The sequence below is a fragment of the Dinoponera quadriceps genome, unplaced genomic scaffold (assembly GCF_001313825.1).
Source record: "Dinoponera quadriceps isolate SergipeBrazil2010 unplaced genomic scaffold, ASM131382v1 scaffold5685, whole genome shotgun sequence".
Lineage (NCBI taxonomy): Eukaryota > Metazoa > Arthropoda > Insecta > Hymenoptera > Formicidae > Dinoponera > Dinoponera quadriceps.
Genome location: NW_014560135.1, coordinates 40,867 through 57,441, shown reverse-complemented (window position 1 = coordinate 57,441; position 16,575 = coordinate 40,867). Strand labels below are relative to the sequence as shown.

General features: G+C 43.1%; 1 protein-coding gene across 7 annotated transcripts in view; it reads right to left on the bottom strand.

Annotated features, from left to right (window-relative positions):
• LOC106750641 (leucine-rich repeat protein soc-2 homolog) overlaps positions 1-16,575 on the bottom strand; it is a 44,788-nt gene that overhangs the window by 10,253 nt on the left and 17,960 nt on the right. Inside the window, exon 2 of one of the 7 annotated variants that reach the window (XM_014631127.1) lies at positions 12,605-12,797. The exons of the other annotated variants lie outside the window; for them this stretch is intronic. The gene's annotated coding sequence lies outside the window, so the exon portion shown is untranslated. The remainder of the gene's footprint in view (positions 1-12,604; positions 12,798-16,575) is intronic. 7 annotated transcript variants of the gene reach the window in all.

Genomic DNA, 16,575 nt, shown 5'->3' with positions numbered 1-16,575 from the left:
TAATCACTATATTTTCACAATAATACAGGGGAATCGCTCGATCATTAGTAATTTGACTGCTGAAATATTGAACACGTTGACATTTTAATCTGCGAGAAGAAATGTCGCTGTGAAAAGTAAATGCTCAACTTGACAAAGTTCAGATTAATGCGACATCTTTTAATTCAATGTTTTACCGGTTTCTTCTAGGTATTCTTCTACAAAATACATATATTTAACATTTGAAGATTCGCCACGCTACCGCGAAACCGCACCACAATGGCTCTTCCAGATAGAATATTCTATTCAGTTTATCCCGCGGGAGAAATCTGCCAGACTTTGAAAATTTATTTTAAAAGGGAAGCATCGTACGTGTCTGGTTATAAAATAAGAATATCGGAAATAATATTTCCCGAATTGTAGAAATGCGCGCAAAGTAAGAAGGGGAGAGGAGAAAGATGTAAAAAAGATGTAAACGTACTTAGTGGTGGGATTCGTTTAAGAAAGAAGATTAGAAAGGGTTGGAGAATCACGGAGCCACAATCGAGCACCTGACGCTATCGTTCAACACACACGTGCACACACACGGATATTTTCAGAGTAAACATTTCGTTCTCTTTCGCGGTGGGCCATAGGCGGTTATACGACGATGTAGACCTCGTAAGCTCTCGGCTTGGGAAAATAAAGCGTGGCGAAGTGGAGTCTCCCCTCTTGCGGCGGTTGAACGCGATATTAACTTCCGAATATACACGCGTCGTTCTTAACTTACAGCCAAAAGTAACGTTTCCTCGGCGAGTTTATATCGTTCATTTTCGAGTTTTATTCCTACAACTTTTGTCGATCCAAGTTTCGCGACGCACTGGACGTTCCATTTCATTGGCAATGCATATATTTTTCATTGTCCGTTTCTCATTCACATTGATTGATTGACACGTTTTCACAGTTTTCGGTGGAGAAGGTCATTTTCTGTCGCACAAACAAACATCGTTTCATCGATTAATTTGACCTTGTCACGGAATTGACACCACCGAGCGAAATGTTTCAATCTTTCCTCGAAGAAGAAAGTATTTTTCAGGTGCATTCTAAGGAAAGAACGATCGTATGGAAATATCGGCTCGTGCAGAAAGAGGCTTGAATTCTCGCCTTGCACTTCCTTTCCTTGAAATTTCGCGTTTCTTCCGGCGTTTTTATCTCTTTCATGAAAGAAAACGTTTCCGCGAATATGTTAACAACAAAATCACGAAAAAATGGAGAAACTCGCCCGCATCGAGGCAGAAAGGTGCGTGCAACGGCATTGTTCGCGTAAAACGTGCGGAGGAGCCAGAAATATTGTATGAAATACGGAGGCAGCGTACGTAATTTTGTTGGAGACAATTTTTTTCCCCCGAAAAATAGATTCTACTGTCGCGGATTAAAAATATTCTCGGCGCGTAACTCACGCTCAAAAAGCAACTCGGTCAAACTATTTCAATCGGACGCTTGAAAGGAAAATTCTTACGAGAAATATTTTCAACAGGATCACGCTAATTTCGTCGTCGCCGTTACTTTTGTGAGAGCACGGCGCCTCAATTTATCGCAAATTCACAGCGACGAGCAAATAAAAGTAGCACCTAAAGATCGACGAGTAAAAGCCTGCTGCGTAATTGGCACCTAGGTTCACCGTCGACCCGACGTGGCTTGCATTTCTTAGTCGCTACGCTTTCTGCGAAACGTGACCGTGGGCATAAACGGAAAGAAAAGGGAGCAGCGATTATTAACACGTAATTTAATTTGCGCATGCAACGAAATATTGCCCAGGTACGATCACCCAATTGCATGTAGGAATGCGCATAGGTGAGAACTTTCTCAAAAAAATGATCGATTTTCGTGTCAAAAGTATACGTGAATGGACGATAAAATAATGATAATAATATGCGGGTAGGCGAGAGATACGTTTCACTTTGAGAAATCCCTCTTTCTCGGTAGCGATGATTTACGGATGATTAAATTTGCAGGGGCCGCTCTTTGAAACGCAACAATGGCAGTCTCTTTTCACGTTTGTCTCGCGGAAGGAACATCGCGCGGAGACGTTGATACTCTCACGTAGATTCGCGACGCGGCGGAAGATAAAAGCGCGCGTTTTGTGTACAGACGCGTGCTCGGCAGCCCGAATGAGGCGTATTCGCCGACTGGAGGAAGAGAGGAGAGATGAAATACCGTTACGGCGTAAGGAGGTAACGAAATCACTCGAAAGTACGATTTCCGAAGAAACCGCCGCGCAATCTCTCGCCCACGACCGTTGCGCGTGCGTTGCGATCCCTCAATTTTGCTCGTTCAAGTAGGGAAAAAAAAAGATTATATACATGGCGAGATTTTCGACACGCTGGTCGATAACAACTCGGTGTGACCGTGCCGTAGAGACGACGTTGCAGTATTCGCGTTATTGAAAGGATACAAGAGCGTTAATGACGTCTGTCTGCGGAATATGTTAAAATGAAAAAAGAAGAGATTAGTATTAAGACTGGAATATTATTTAATTGATATCTTCTTGACACAAGCCGTCATTTCGCTCGTTTCTTCGCGAGGATTTAAAACATTTCCATTTGTCGGAGAATACTGTTGAGTAATTACTTCCGCGAAAATCTCTTTCCTTTTTGATCAGGGAAAAGGTTGCCGAGATAAGGAGGAATTAAATACTTTCTCTCTCTTACAGGTACTGAAAGCGGTTCTTAGTTACCCCGTGGGTTCAATTACACTTTTTACCTCATTGTCATAATAAAGAAGTATTTGTCCCATTGTCGCCATTTGTAACGCTAAACATATCGTTCTCTAACGAAGGGAACGACGAGAGAAGGTAACTTGCGTTCGGAAAAATGCGAAAAATCAAGAGACTTTCTAATCTCGGCGCTTATACAAGTAGCGAACAGTGAGAGAAGCGATACGTCGAAAGGTGAGGAGGCGAAACACGCGTCTCGACCTTTACGTCCGAAAGGATCTCTTCGCCGCGGCATAAATCCACGCCCCCGGCTGCAACGGAATACCGGAGATAACGTCCCATATTTCGAACGTACCGGGAATAAACGCGCCGTATCACAGCGAGTACGTGAATTTATTCGGGCGCGTGAACATATGAAGACGCGCGCTTACAGAAGCGAGCGACAGCGTCCGTCTGTCCGCCGAAATATTTTATATCGCGCGCATATGCGAGCGGAACGGAATGCGTTACGATTCGGAGAGAAATATCGCCAAAATAACGTTTCGCAAATTGCGCTTTTGCACGCGGGAATGACGTCGGTCGCGTAACTACGAGAGAGACATATCGCGTGTTTTACGTATGCTTTCGTTATGGGAAATTTCATTTGGAAAACTTTACTACCAAGTCTCGCCGGATCGACGTAGTCGATCACTCGACGTTTCTAACACAGTTTCACTGTAGCTCAAGGTAGATTAATTGCTTTTCTTTTTTCGAATCCGTATATAACGGTTACTCGAGAGGAGTCTCAATGAGAGACCCTCTCATCGTCATGTACAAGCGAATTCCCGTCTCGAGGAGAAACGAAAATGAGCCTTCGATCGACATCACGGCAACTCTGTCATTTCCACGGCCCTTCACCGCGATATTAATGCACTATTGACCGGACTTATCCCATTTCTCGTCAGACGCAGCTTCGATCGAAAAATGGTTGTCCTGCTGAGCGAATAGAGAAGACGAAGAGATTTATCGATGAGATTTTCGCTCCGGGCAATGTGTCGAGCAGCTCGCCCACAACGAATGATGCCGCGTGAGGTAATAGAATTTCGCGCCATATGGGAATAAATATAGTAGCTATAAGCATTACTCGGGGATTAAACCTGACCCGGGGGTCACCATAGCGGAGCAATTTTTTTTTAACTCGACTTCACGCATTGGCCGTTAAAACGTGTTTTCGAATTTTACTCGTTCGCGCGTTCGGCGACTCTCTACTATAAACGTTGCGCTAAATATCAAATACAATGTCTGAACTCGAGAAGTTCTAGAAACACCTCTAGAATGGAGTTCTACATCTACGTGCGTAATGACGGAGAGATTACGAAACCACCAAACGTGTGAGGTTGTCGTGTTAGATATTTTCTTTTTATATATTCAAGTCGTAAGCATATACTCCTTTATAATCGTTAACGCAGAGTTTTGAAAACCTACGCACGCAGTGCTCGTTCCACATACGACCTGAGAAAGGAATAAATTACATTTTCCATAATTGTTTTCATTTTTATATTTGCCGACTAAAAATTAGCTTATAGAACAACCGTGACTACCTTCGAGGTTCGACTTAATCATTCACTAGAGGGATCCGGTAATTATTATCTAATACCCTTCCTGAGCATTGTCGGTCGTTTTGCGTAGTGTCTTTTTTTTACGTACGCGACTTAGACGCGATATTAATCTTTTGCAGACGATTCGACGCGTTCCACAGTCGCTTTCGTTACTACTATGGTGCGAATCCAAGGCCGTTCAGGGGATAATAATGGAATGGAAGCGTTTCAATTGCACAGATTTATTATTACTTCTACGCAGTTTATGGATTCATTGGAATCGGAATATACGTGCTACGTTTATCATTAAAAAAAAAGGGGGGGAGGGGGGAAACATCCTCGAATACACGCCTGATGAAACATTAGTACGTGCGCAGATAAAAACCACTCAACTCCTTATCTCCTAATCGTCCTAAATTTCAAAGTGCGATTTTCACGCGATTGCGCAGATTTATCAGATCATACGCTACACACTACGTCTTCTTCCTTATTACCGCCTTAATTGGACCGTTTTCAATCAATTTTTACACAGCGCACTCCGCTTTGACTATTTCCGAGAGGATCGTCGGAAACTTATAAGCACTATTTATAAATCTTATCACGATCCAGAGGACGGTGTTGCCGTAATATACCTTACGATAAAAGGGACGCATCGTTCTCCGATACGCCGAGCTGTAGCGGGCGCGAAAGCGTGTAATATATCGGTGGAGACCATTTATTTGCGAATGCGCCGAGTACGGAAGTTACATACAGATATAAAACAAATACAGCGCGTGTGGAACACGCGAGAAAATACAGAGNGTGTTCTCGAGAGGGGGGGAGGCATAGAGGAAAATAAAATGGAAAAACGAGATACGAAGGGCGGGGACGCGGTGAAAATAGTTAAGCCCGATCGAGGTGAGAAGACGACGGTTTACCTCTAGGAAAGTCTCCGACCGCCGTCACCGAGGAAATTAAGAGCGGTTACTAGCGTCGGCGCGATAAAAGAACGTATGTATTTTCCACGGAAGTGGGAGTCAGAAGCTGGAAGGTGAGGCGAAAAATATGGTGTACTCTTGGTGCGGGGACCCTACGAAAAATGCCCCTGCGCTCGCTCATGTCGGTGCTACATTTAGTATTCTTATGACGCCTCGCTGGCGCGAGTCGGAAGCGATCTTGGCAGTCGTCCGGAGCGCCGTTTTTCCAAGGGCGTTCTCTTCTTCCGCCGTGAGAAAAAAAAGAAATTAAACAAAAAAAAAGAAAAGGGGGTTAAGAAGAGACGACGAACGTCTGTGCTCTCGTTTGCATGCATTTCCTGCTGCTATTGTGAACGTGATATTTCATGTATGTTACAAATGAATAAAACTCCATTAAAGGGACGCGATGGTAAAAGTTAAAAATCCACGAGTGAAAGTATGCGGAATAATAAAGATAATAATAAAGATTCTTATCTGAAAAAAGGTGTGTTCACGTCGCCTCTTCCCCAACGACCGTTGGTATTTGCAAGATGTTGACATTCAAAAGTCAATGTTTAAGATATACGATTTTATTCGACTGCGTGACCAAAACTAACGATACCTTACTGAATTCGGCGACGGCTGTTACCCGTAAAGCTGCTTATTGTCATTATCGACGGTATCTCAATTTCGTCGGCACGTTGCGTCGCTAAAACATCATATTGTCGCTCAGTACAAAGAGTCTGTTGTGTAATCACTCCACTAAACGAATTACTGTTACGCCGTTACTGCAAATATTTCCCCTTGTTAATTGAACTCTCTCGCATTAATACGCGGGTATTAGTCCCGCGTGTGTATTTATTTTCGCCTTAATTTTTTTCTCAACTCTCGGTGTAATCTCGGCCACGTTACGAATCGGATACTCCGAACGACATTATTCCGCGCGATAAAAAAAAGACACAGAGATCCGCTTTGTTTCGCGGAATAATGCACCGATGCTTTCGGAAACTATCGCTTTACCCCAAGTTAGCGTTGAAGAGGAGCCGTTTAACACCCGAGAGAAACACGTTAAGCCGATCGGGACTCTCTCTCTCTCTCTCTTTCTCTTTCTCCCTCTCGGCAGTCTAAGAGCGCACCCAGTCGGTAAAAAAGTAAAAAAAGTAAAAAAAAAAGAGCGGGAGAGAATCATTACCCCTTCAAATACGATAAGCCGATTTTGCATTAGAACCCTTTTCATTGTAAAATTGATCGAGTAGGCGAACATCAGAGTACGACAAAGAATTAGACTGCACGCGAAAAGAGCGACACTGAATTTTGCACCACGGATGCCAATTCGCGGGCGTCCCGTTTCGGAATGAGGTTTCGATCGAGAAATAACGATCTTACCAAACGGAAAGATGGTTAGATTTATCAATGAGATTTCTGCCTTGTTGGACATGTCGAAGACTCAAAATCGCCTCTCTTTCAGGGCGCTTTTTAGGCGCATCACGAAAAATTGGAAAAAATCGCTCGAGCTATTGTATGCAATTTGGCAGATTGTGCTTTGTGAACAATTCGTGTTACTTGTCGGACAATTATTCTTGCTCTCGGAGAAACATTTTTAACTTTTCTCGTACGAAATGACAAAGTCGCCGGTGTAAATCTGCCGTAACCTATTCTTCGAGCGGACACGTCCTCCAGGTTGTTTCCTGTTATTTCTCACCGAGATGTAGAAGACCCGAAGGAATCTAGTTTTCGTGCCGGTTGCTCGCTTAAAGACAATGACCCACTTTGTGCGCTTTAAAAAGGCTCCGAAGGTCGCGCGATGAATCGCGGCATACAGTCGGCGCGAATTTAATCCTTAAAACCAGACGTCGGAGAGACAATCTATACGCGCCTCTTTGCAATAAATGTATTCAATTATATCGAGGGGGGTATGTAAGTGTTTTCGCAAAGACGATTACAAAACATCGTGTCTCCTTGATCAGTTTTCTCTTTCTTCGCTTTTCATGAATCGTTTGAAAAAAAGAATGCATTTACCCTGTATGTGTGTTTAGTCTGAAAAATGAAGCGTAATGAATGCGGCATTCAATGTGCCAAGGGTTAATTCACGCAGAGAGGCGCGTTTGGTTTAATAGAACACGTCCAGAATTAACTCGCGTTTTGCACTGATTACGGGGACATAACCGCGTCGTAGCCTGGCGTGCTTTTCCACCGAATATTCGCGTATAGGATAATATCGTTCTCCTGCGCGAATCGCCAACACATTCGCTGCTGCGTTTGTTAACACATTGTGCGCGAAGAGAAGTGTGTATTAATGCACTCTTGGCATGCACAAAATATAGGCAAATCTTTTCTCCATCGCAGAGAAAGAGAGGAGAATGTATTTCTAGGGGAATATTTCTATTCCGAAAATTGTTTGTAGCAAAAAATTTCTTACGCGGAGGAGCCTCCACGAACGGATTCTAGTACCAACGATGAGTGATATAAATCGCTCATCGTTGCTCTTTTTTTTGTCCGAATATCTCGTTCAAGATGCTAAAAGAATAAATTTCATCATAACGGTAATAAAGCACGCGCTGTAATTCGCTGCTATTAACCCTTCAAATGCAGAGAACGCGTACAAAGCATCTTTGAGACTGTTATTTAAGCAACGCACGGTATGCCAGGTCTCTTGCACCTTCCTATACAGATTCCTGTACAGAGCAATTCAGACACGGTCCTCCCTCAGCGAAATTGTGCATTTTGCACAATTTTCTAACATTCGCGTATCGAAATATACATAGTTTTGCTAAAGTCTCTACCCTACGGCGACCGAATACATGAGACACAATACGTAACCTTTTCATTTATCTTGAAATTCATCAACTTTTGAGGGAGCTCTCTCTCTCTCTCTCTCTCTCATTTCTAACGAGCTTTGGTAAAGCTGCATTTAATTGAAGCGTTTATTTAAATTGCATTTATATGAAACGTTAGCGAGTGAAATTTTATATTATTTCGTCTTTCGCTCCCAAGGGTTAATCACCGTTCGAAATATTCGCCTGACTGAATTTTTTCGCTGAAAATGATAATATATATCGTAACGTAATTACGTAACTCGAAGCAGTAAGCTCGTACGATTCTCTTCGGATTTTAACGAGCGAATATGTTTCAGAGCGAGCGCGTTAACATCACTTCGCGCGACGAGATTCATTAATCATATTTCCTATAATGAAACGAATACGTGTGCGGCTTTGCGTTTAATGGCGCGCGTGCTTTTCCGCGGAAATGCACGGTAAAACACAATAATTTTGTCAAAAAGTACGTATGAATCGCGGAACGAGATAGCGCGCATAATAAATTACGATGTAACTCGCCATTAATTATTTCGGTAATCGCGGTCGCGATAACCAGGTGCGAAGCCTTCAAACACGATCGATCACTTTCGAATATTCAACAAACGTTAAACATTCTCGCTCGATCCATCTCTACGTGTTACTGCGGAAACATCGTCGGTTAATTAAATAAGTAATTAATTGCTGCGACGTGCCGTCGATAGATAAATTTAAACGCACGTTAATTAGTCTGATCGATCGAGCCTTCTCGACAAAGAAAGGATCCGCCACCGAAATTCGAGTAAGGTCCCAAATTATTAATAAACTGGAAAGTTCCTCGCTAATTACCGCAGCGGCGAACTGATCAAAAGCGAGAAATCCTACACACAATGTGCGTAAAAGTGTGAGATATATTCCAGTTAAATTATACATTTGTATAACGGACCGTATAAATTAAGTGATCGGAAGCAACATAATATATTAACATATTTTATGATTCCGCTGCCTCGCTGATTTAGAAAACATTTTTGCGAATACATTTTTGATGTTTTATTTAACCGGCCATTAGTAGAACAAAAGCGATATATGTACATGATTAAAAACATATTTGTAAAATACACAATAGAGCGCGAAGAGAAATAAATATTAAAAAGTTGCCTCGCTAAACAAGCTCGATGATTGAAAAAATATCGTTTCAGCGGGACGTGCCAGCGCCGCTAATCATCGGAACGCCGTTTGGGTGAATCCCGACGCGATACCTATAATTATAAATTCACCAATCCATCCGTGAAACGCCGCCTTTTATTACTTGTGAGGAAAAGGGAGGTTTCGCGCGGAGAAAGGGGGAAAAAAAGCGGGCCGTAGCGATGCGGCGTCGAGACGACGTTGCTGTCGCAGCCACGGCAAACGAGCTAATGGGCAGTTATGAACTTTCTTCATCTAAGTTTCGAGGACTTTTTTGCGTATAAATTGAAATTTTTATCAGACACTGCGAGCCCCTTTAACGAGCGCCTCTTAGCGGAAACTTTTTGAAGATCCCTGTGATCAACCGGCCAGAGCGTGGACCGGCTGAATCTTACGAGAGCCTGTAAGGCAAAAAGGTATGTCCGACGTGACAATTTCAATCGCGAATTCTAGATCGCAGCTGTCAAACGACAGAGAGAATAAATCTTACATTAAAACATAATTTCTGTTTCCGAGTGGATTAAAATCTTCCTCCTTCAACGGTGCTTCTTTATATCGTCTCTATGACAATTATATAATTTTTAACATAACAAGTTTACACACGAAGAAAAACTTGAAAGAAGAGTGTTTCTCTGTCTGAAGAATAAAACTTTCTCAGCAGAAGACATTACTTCCAGAAGATTGGATCAAGCGAATTTATACGCGAGGAAAGTATTAGGGAGTACATAACTTTCGATAAAATCAATCGCTCGAACCCTTTCGGCGGTGTTAACCCACATGCCAACAGTACGCTTCAAGATGTGTCTCGAAAGGATTAAAAGCGGGCCTCTCTATTTTTATAACGCGGCTGCGCGATATTTTCTCCCGCGCGTGTTCTTAACGCATGGACCACTTGGACGTTGTAAAGTATTTCGAAGCTGTCAGTGGCACTTCCCGCATCCGTCGGTTTTCTCCACTCGGAGCTTCTTCCCCGCAGATCGCAATAAAAATAAAAGCCCTTTCCGCGTTTCTCTCCGGGAGAAGTCTTTTCCTCTCGCGCGGCGATCACATTTATTCTAACCCGCTCGTGGCGGCATATCGATAGAAAAATCTCCCGCGTATTTTAAAAGCTTTCGAAAAATCATTCGCGGATATTAAACTGTCCCAATCCTTCAAACGTACTTGCCGTTTCGAGTTAAGGAAATTAATTTACGACGCGCGGTAGAATCGATCGAATGTTTTGTTCCGTCGATAATGTACGTGCGAAATTATTCAAGTTGTTACAAAGGCATTTGAATTGAAAACTAGTTTGACATTAATCATCGCATCTCTTCCTTCGGTATTCCATCTCGAAGCATCAGATTCTTCCTCAATAATCGATTAGCGACCGAAGCAGTGACCTTTATTTCACTCGCGCCGCACCGGCAAAGTATTCTCTCAGCCCGGAATCATTAGGCGAGAATTTATGGGCCGGGGTATACCTCTTTTTGTCGCCACGGCTATCGGCGACGGACAGGCGGTTGACGTTCGCGTGAAACAGGAATTTCCTTCGGGTAGGTTATTAGAAGCAAGGGGACGGGTATTTCCAGAGTGGGTCAAGTTTACCGGTACTTTGCGCGGCCCGATTTTTCCTGAAACCCGAGCGCAGTGTGGAGAGCGCAGTAATCGATCTATGCAGGTAGGAATGCAAGCGGGCAGGCAAGTCGCACAAAGGCGTCTAAACGCACCACATTCCGTTTGAACAATTTTCAACCTTGAGTTGGAATTTCTGAACTTGGCAATATCTCGCGTGATAATATCATGAAAAAAAATATATATATTAATAAAGTCTTCGTTCATCCAGTATATATAATGTATACTCCAACCAAACATGGTTAGAAAGTTAATGAAGCGATGTAAAGTGCAAAGTTTAAAAGGCTCTCTCGCAAAGTAAGAGCAAGACGATGAGAGAAATAATCGATCACTTACGGATCGCCGTGGCAACTAATAACTTCAGCTCTCGTAGATGGGCACGAATACTCGCGCTGATACAACGATCTATCAAAAATGGCGGTGGATCTACGATCCTCTTCTCTCCTTCGAGATCGCCGAGCGTTATGGCCAGGTGCACCATACTATACGTGAATTTAGGTGCGCTCGAGCGAATAAGAGAGGAACTTTATTTCTCATTGCAAGAGGAGAACGTTCTAGATGAAAACGTCAAAACTGATTACTGAAAAACAGAAGCGTCTATCGAAAGAAGGTGCGATTCAAATTTTCACACGAAAAGAGCGAGATTTTCTCATCCTGTATTTTTAATTCGGACAAATAATGTCGTCATTCAAACGGTTCAAGCGAAAACACTGAGCGGGGGGATTCATGGCACGACGAGCGTGGTTCTCTCGGTGCGTAAAAACGAAATAGTTGGACGGCACCGTTCGGTTAATGGGTCGAAACTAGAAAAGGGCGTCGCGATTTTGAGGTCAGAGGTGATCGGAGGAGCAACGACCCCGTCGAGGCAGCCATCAATTTTTCTCGGACTTTTAATCGCTCTTTCGTCCGAGATTTGGATTTAACGGCGTGACGCTTTTAATGTAACGCAATAACGGCAGCTGGAAGAGCGACGGTAATAACTGATAACATTCAGCGAGGGGCTCTCTCTCTCTCTCTCTCTTTACCGGGTGCTCGCAACATCAATCTTGGCAGTGTCCACGGATAATGTAAAGTAAAAAGCACGGTTGAAATTTATCAACGTAATGTGTGGTAATGCTACTACAGCGCCATACATCATGATTATCACTCTGGAGTATGAAGTTTCGCGTTGCAGTCGCATGTAAATGAGACCGCGAAATTTGCTACGTGTTATTTTGGAACTCACTTATCCTTACGGCCGCAATTCCCCTAGAAAATACAGACTTTTAATCTTCTCTCGTATGCACCAATAAAATTCTGTTTTCCCGCGGAATGCGCGTTTTCCGCGACGTTGTATTTTGTAATAACAAAAATGTCGAGTTGTATGTATAACACAGTTTGCTATAGAAAATTACTTTTGCCCGACGTACGAGCTAACCACCTCGCTCACACAGCAGATTAAATACCGACTTGCAATGTTTTTATTAGACTCGGTGAGATTTAATATGACCTCGTGACGTAAACGTTTTGTTTATCATACCAATCATATTTCCTCTTTCCATCTCCGGCGAAACACTTGTTTTATCAAAAAAAAAATGCCCGATCACACGAGAGAAGCGTAAAATGGATTGCTCCGAACATATAAACGATGAAGTTTCGAGATAATTATGCATAATTATAATACAATTATTCGCTCTATAATTGTGCACTACATATATTAATGAATGAATTTATTATCGTACTCGGGTGTTATGCTCGTATTAATGGATAATATACCGTGACAGTAGAGACAACAACACGAGTTTGACGTGTGTTTATATAGTCCCTTTAAACAGTCGCGCTCTTCCTTACCGTCTTTATTACGATGTTTCCTTGCACGACTGACGTTTTCTCCTTTCCTTCTTCTCCCTGCTATACAATTTCGCTCCCTCTATTCGTCACTCTCAAATCCATTTCCTTTCTTCTTTCCACGCCCACGTAATTGCGATTCATCCATCACGCAGTTGTCCATCCGTTGTCGTGCTCTTTAAAGCAACCTCTTGCCCTATGTTACACCCGCAAATTTCATTTGCGTTAATTACCTTTGCAACCCTTTACCTACACAAACATACGCGATAAAATTTCATTACGCTCATTACTTGTATGAAACTAATTCCACGCCATCACAACAAATGCGTATTCGACTAAAGGATAGGATTTCTGCATTAATTAGAGCGATCGTCGTTTCTCCAGTTTGCGATCTTCTTGTAGAGAAAGAGAAAAAGGTCATCCTTTCCGAGTCGACGAATCTCTTTAACAACGTCCCATTGTAATTAACTGCTGAATGTTATAAGCGGTTCCGTCTCGTCTGTATAATTCTCGTTCTCGAAAAGTCGCTACTTTTGAGAATGTTCGCATTTTCGCGACGAATGCATGCAAATTGATAAAACCACATCCATACCTATTATCGAAAATTAATTATCCACCTACAAACTCCATTATTGCCTTACGAAGCGCGACCCTTTTGAACGACGTTTTCGGATTAATTGTTGTTCAACGCACGAAACTTGAACGACGATGCGAAATCGAGCCGCGTAAAAATTCGCGAGGCATCGAAAATGCAACGTTAAGAGAATCGATCGTGGCTATTAATCCCATCAATTAGTAACTCCAAGGCGAAATTCCATTCGTTTGATACTCCTTGAAAAAATTATTCAGAAATTCCCAATACGACATCCAACGTGTTCCTTCCTTCCGTACAATGAATTATTATTCCACGGCGCATTGCGGCACGCAACGATACCGCCGACGCACGCGCGCATCTGCGCCAAATAGATACCCACCGCCTAAGATTTATGCAAACACGAATCTCAGAGGGTGGGATACAAAGCGCGTGTGTACACCTTTATACGCGTAATACTCGGTCGTGCAATATCGGTCCGATCGAGTTTCTGCGAGTAAAGTGAGAGCACAATGGATCCGATGGATCCTTCCGGAATTTATCGCTCTCTCTCTCTCTCTTCTCCGGGAGATACACCGGAATTTGTTGATCGCCGGCCGATTCCGCACATTGTTCTCATCAATGCGAACATAATCTTTCTCTTGCAACGACAAAATAACGTTTGCATTTCGCAAGAAGATGGTTTCCCTCCATCGACTGTGTACTCCATTCACTCGTTACAAACAACTGCGATCGATCGTACAAAGATAATTTTATCATTAATTATTATTCAGTAATTATATTTCTCGCAGAGTTTCTTCGCGAAATTGTCGCAATACGTGGGTGAAGGATATAACTGGGCGTAGAAAGATTTAGGTGGATCGTAATTTCTTTTTACTTATTTTTCTATCACATATTACGGATCTCGTCGAGCATGTAATGAAGAAGCACACGCATGAATCTACAAAGCCGCGAAAGGAGGGGATGAGAACGTAATTAGGGGACACGAGGATTTAAAGAATGAGAGGGAGGAGAAAGTCTGTCGGATGGGCAAGCACGTGAGTTTCGGTGTTTTACACGGGAATGACGACGGAAAAGTTCGACGCGCGATTAATAATTCAGGAACGGATCGAATTTCCAAAATGTGCGATCCCGACGTCTAGATCCCGCAGCGTCACCGCTGGAATTTTCCTCCCTACGGTGATTCGAGCCGACGTGGATCCTTCAGGAATTTATTGCGCTCCGCGAAACTATTCCAGAATCGGGAAACATCTTGACTTGGAATTTGTCGATCGTTACGTAGCGCGGCACTCTTTCGTCATTGTTTCCAGGGCAGAAAGTCCTCTCGCGAAAACCATTCCAAAAGATACGACCGTGTTGTACTTTTCGGTGGTCACCTCACTGCGATCGAGGGAAGCGAAAAGAGACGCACCGTTCGTTTATATCGGAGCAAACTGAGCTATTAAAATGTATGAACGAAATCAATTACGTAGGGAAACCTTCCAGGATTTATGCCGCGCCTTCCAACTTGTATATTGAAACACGTCGTCGCGCACCGTCCATTGTTTCTCAGCCGTGATGCGTCGTTATCGCGACCTCGCGTGATAAGAGGCGTCGCGGTATCGATGTACGTCTCCGGAGTAAGCGCAGAGTTTCGTCATCGGGAATATCTTGGGGCGCATTAATACCGAAGCTTTCGCGTAAATAACGTCAGCTCCGATGCAATGTATAAACGCTGGATTTAAGCGCGATTCGATTAATTATCGATCTGCCACAATATTATTCCGGACCTAGTAGAGAACATTTGATCGTAAGTACATTCGAACGAAAAAAAAAGCATCGACACGCGTTAAGAATACAATTCTAACTTGGAATCGTAGTTCCGAGAGTATCAGTGTTATGAGAGAGTGCTGTTACACTACCAGGTAACGGAGTAATATGTTTCAAAGAGATCGTGCGACGATCAAGTCGTACGATCGGGTGTCCCAAATATCGGCTTACAATGACACTGACTTTCAAAGCAACGTTACGATCATACCATAGTGTGAAAACTGGTTTCTCTGGTCGGGGGAGAGGGTAATATCGAGCCGATAATTTTAATTCTCCCGTGCAGCAGCTTTAACTGTACAAAGTAATTTATCTTCACCGCGTGTGTAGTCCTCAGCTGCACGATAGAACTAATTCAATAGCTATATATACCCACCGTATTCCGTTCCGAGTCTCAAGTTTTTGCCCCGAGCTTTTGTTGCGTCCTGTATCGGGCTAAACCGACGTAATCTCGTTTTTAAGAATAAATACGACCGATACACGAAGTTAAGCGATGGATTTACAGCGTCCGGTGGGTCTTTTTCGCGTGGTGGACAAAGTATAATTTCCACCTTTGTCGAAGGTAGCGCGCCTCTCTCTCACATCTTTGCGATTCGGCGAGACGAAAATAATGCGCGGAAACGGGCAAATATTATTCCAACGGTCCGATTTATAGAGTAGGCCTGTCAGTCGGACGAGAACCAGGCATTGTTGGTGAACTATTTATTCCCGTTTCCGCGCACACCGTCGCGCTCTCTTGCAGCGTAAATATTTCTTTCTCAACGGTATGCCAGGCGTCTCGTAATTGCTGTATCGTTCCGTCGCAAACGGGAATTTTGCCGGGCATGGCGAAATATAAAATTGCTGCCGTTTTCCCTTCGATCCTTCGCGCGAATGCGTTTGTTCTTGCATGTAGATACCTCGTTGCCGATAAGAGGCTGCGCAATCATATCGCCTATCGCGAGAAATAACTCGCGTAATTTATATGTAATTCGAATCGCGTATTACGTAGCAATTATGCAGCAATCTCCGAGACTTTGTGGGCTCTCTCTACGTTTGCTCGCGGCGTCAAATTTTTCAAGCTTACTCGCCACAGTACGATAAAATTATGTATTAAATGTGACCTAATAAATATCGACGCGACAAATGTCTCTAAAACTGAGCAAAGAGTAGATACTAGGATCAATATCGTTTGTCTAATAATTTCTCGAATTTACCACTACTATGTGCATAGTTGGTGAAAAATTATAAAAATATAATCTACATTATTTTTATCGCGATTTCTTTGTTTAACCGCTTGAGAAAGAACGAATAGCAAAAGGATTACCATGGAATACCGGTTAAGCAACACGCGAGAAGAACACGCGGAAGAAGAAAGAGGATCAGACGAACGGGAAAGGCTGACAAGAGGTTTGAGGGAAGGGCGAAGAGAGAATAGGTAGGGTTGCAAAGAACGAGGGAAGGGAACCAAAAGGAGGGAAGAAACTGGAACGTCGCGCATAAAGGAATAAAAAGAGAGACGAAATGTGCAGGGAACGAAGATCCAATACCACGGGAGAAAAGGCGCGGACCTGTAACGGGAAAGAAGTCTTCGTAC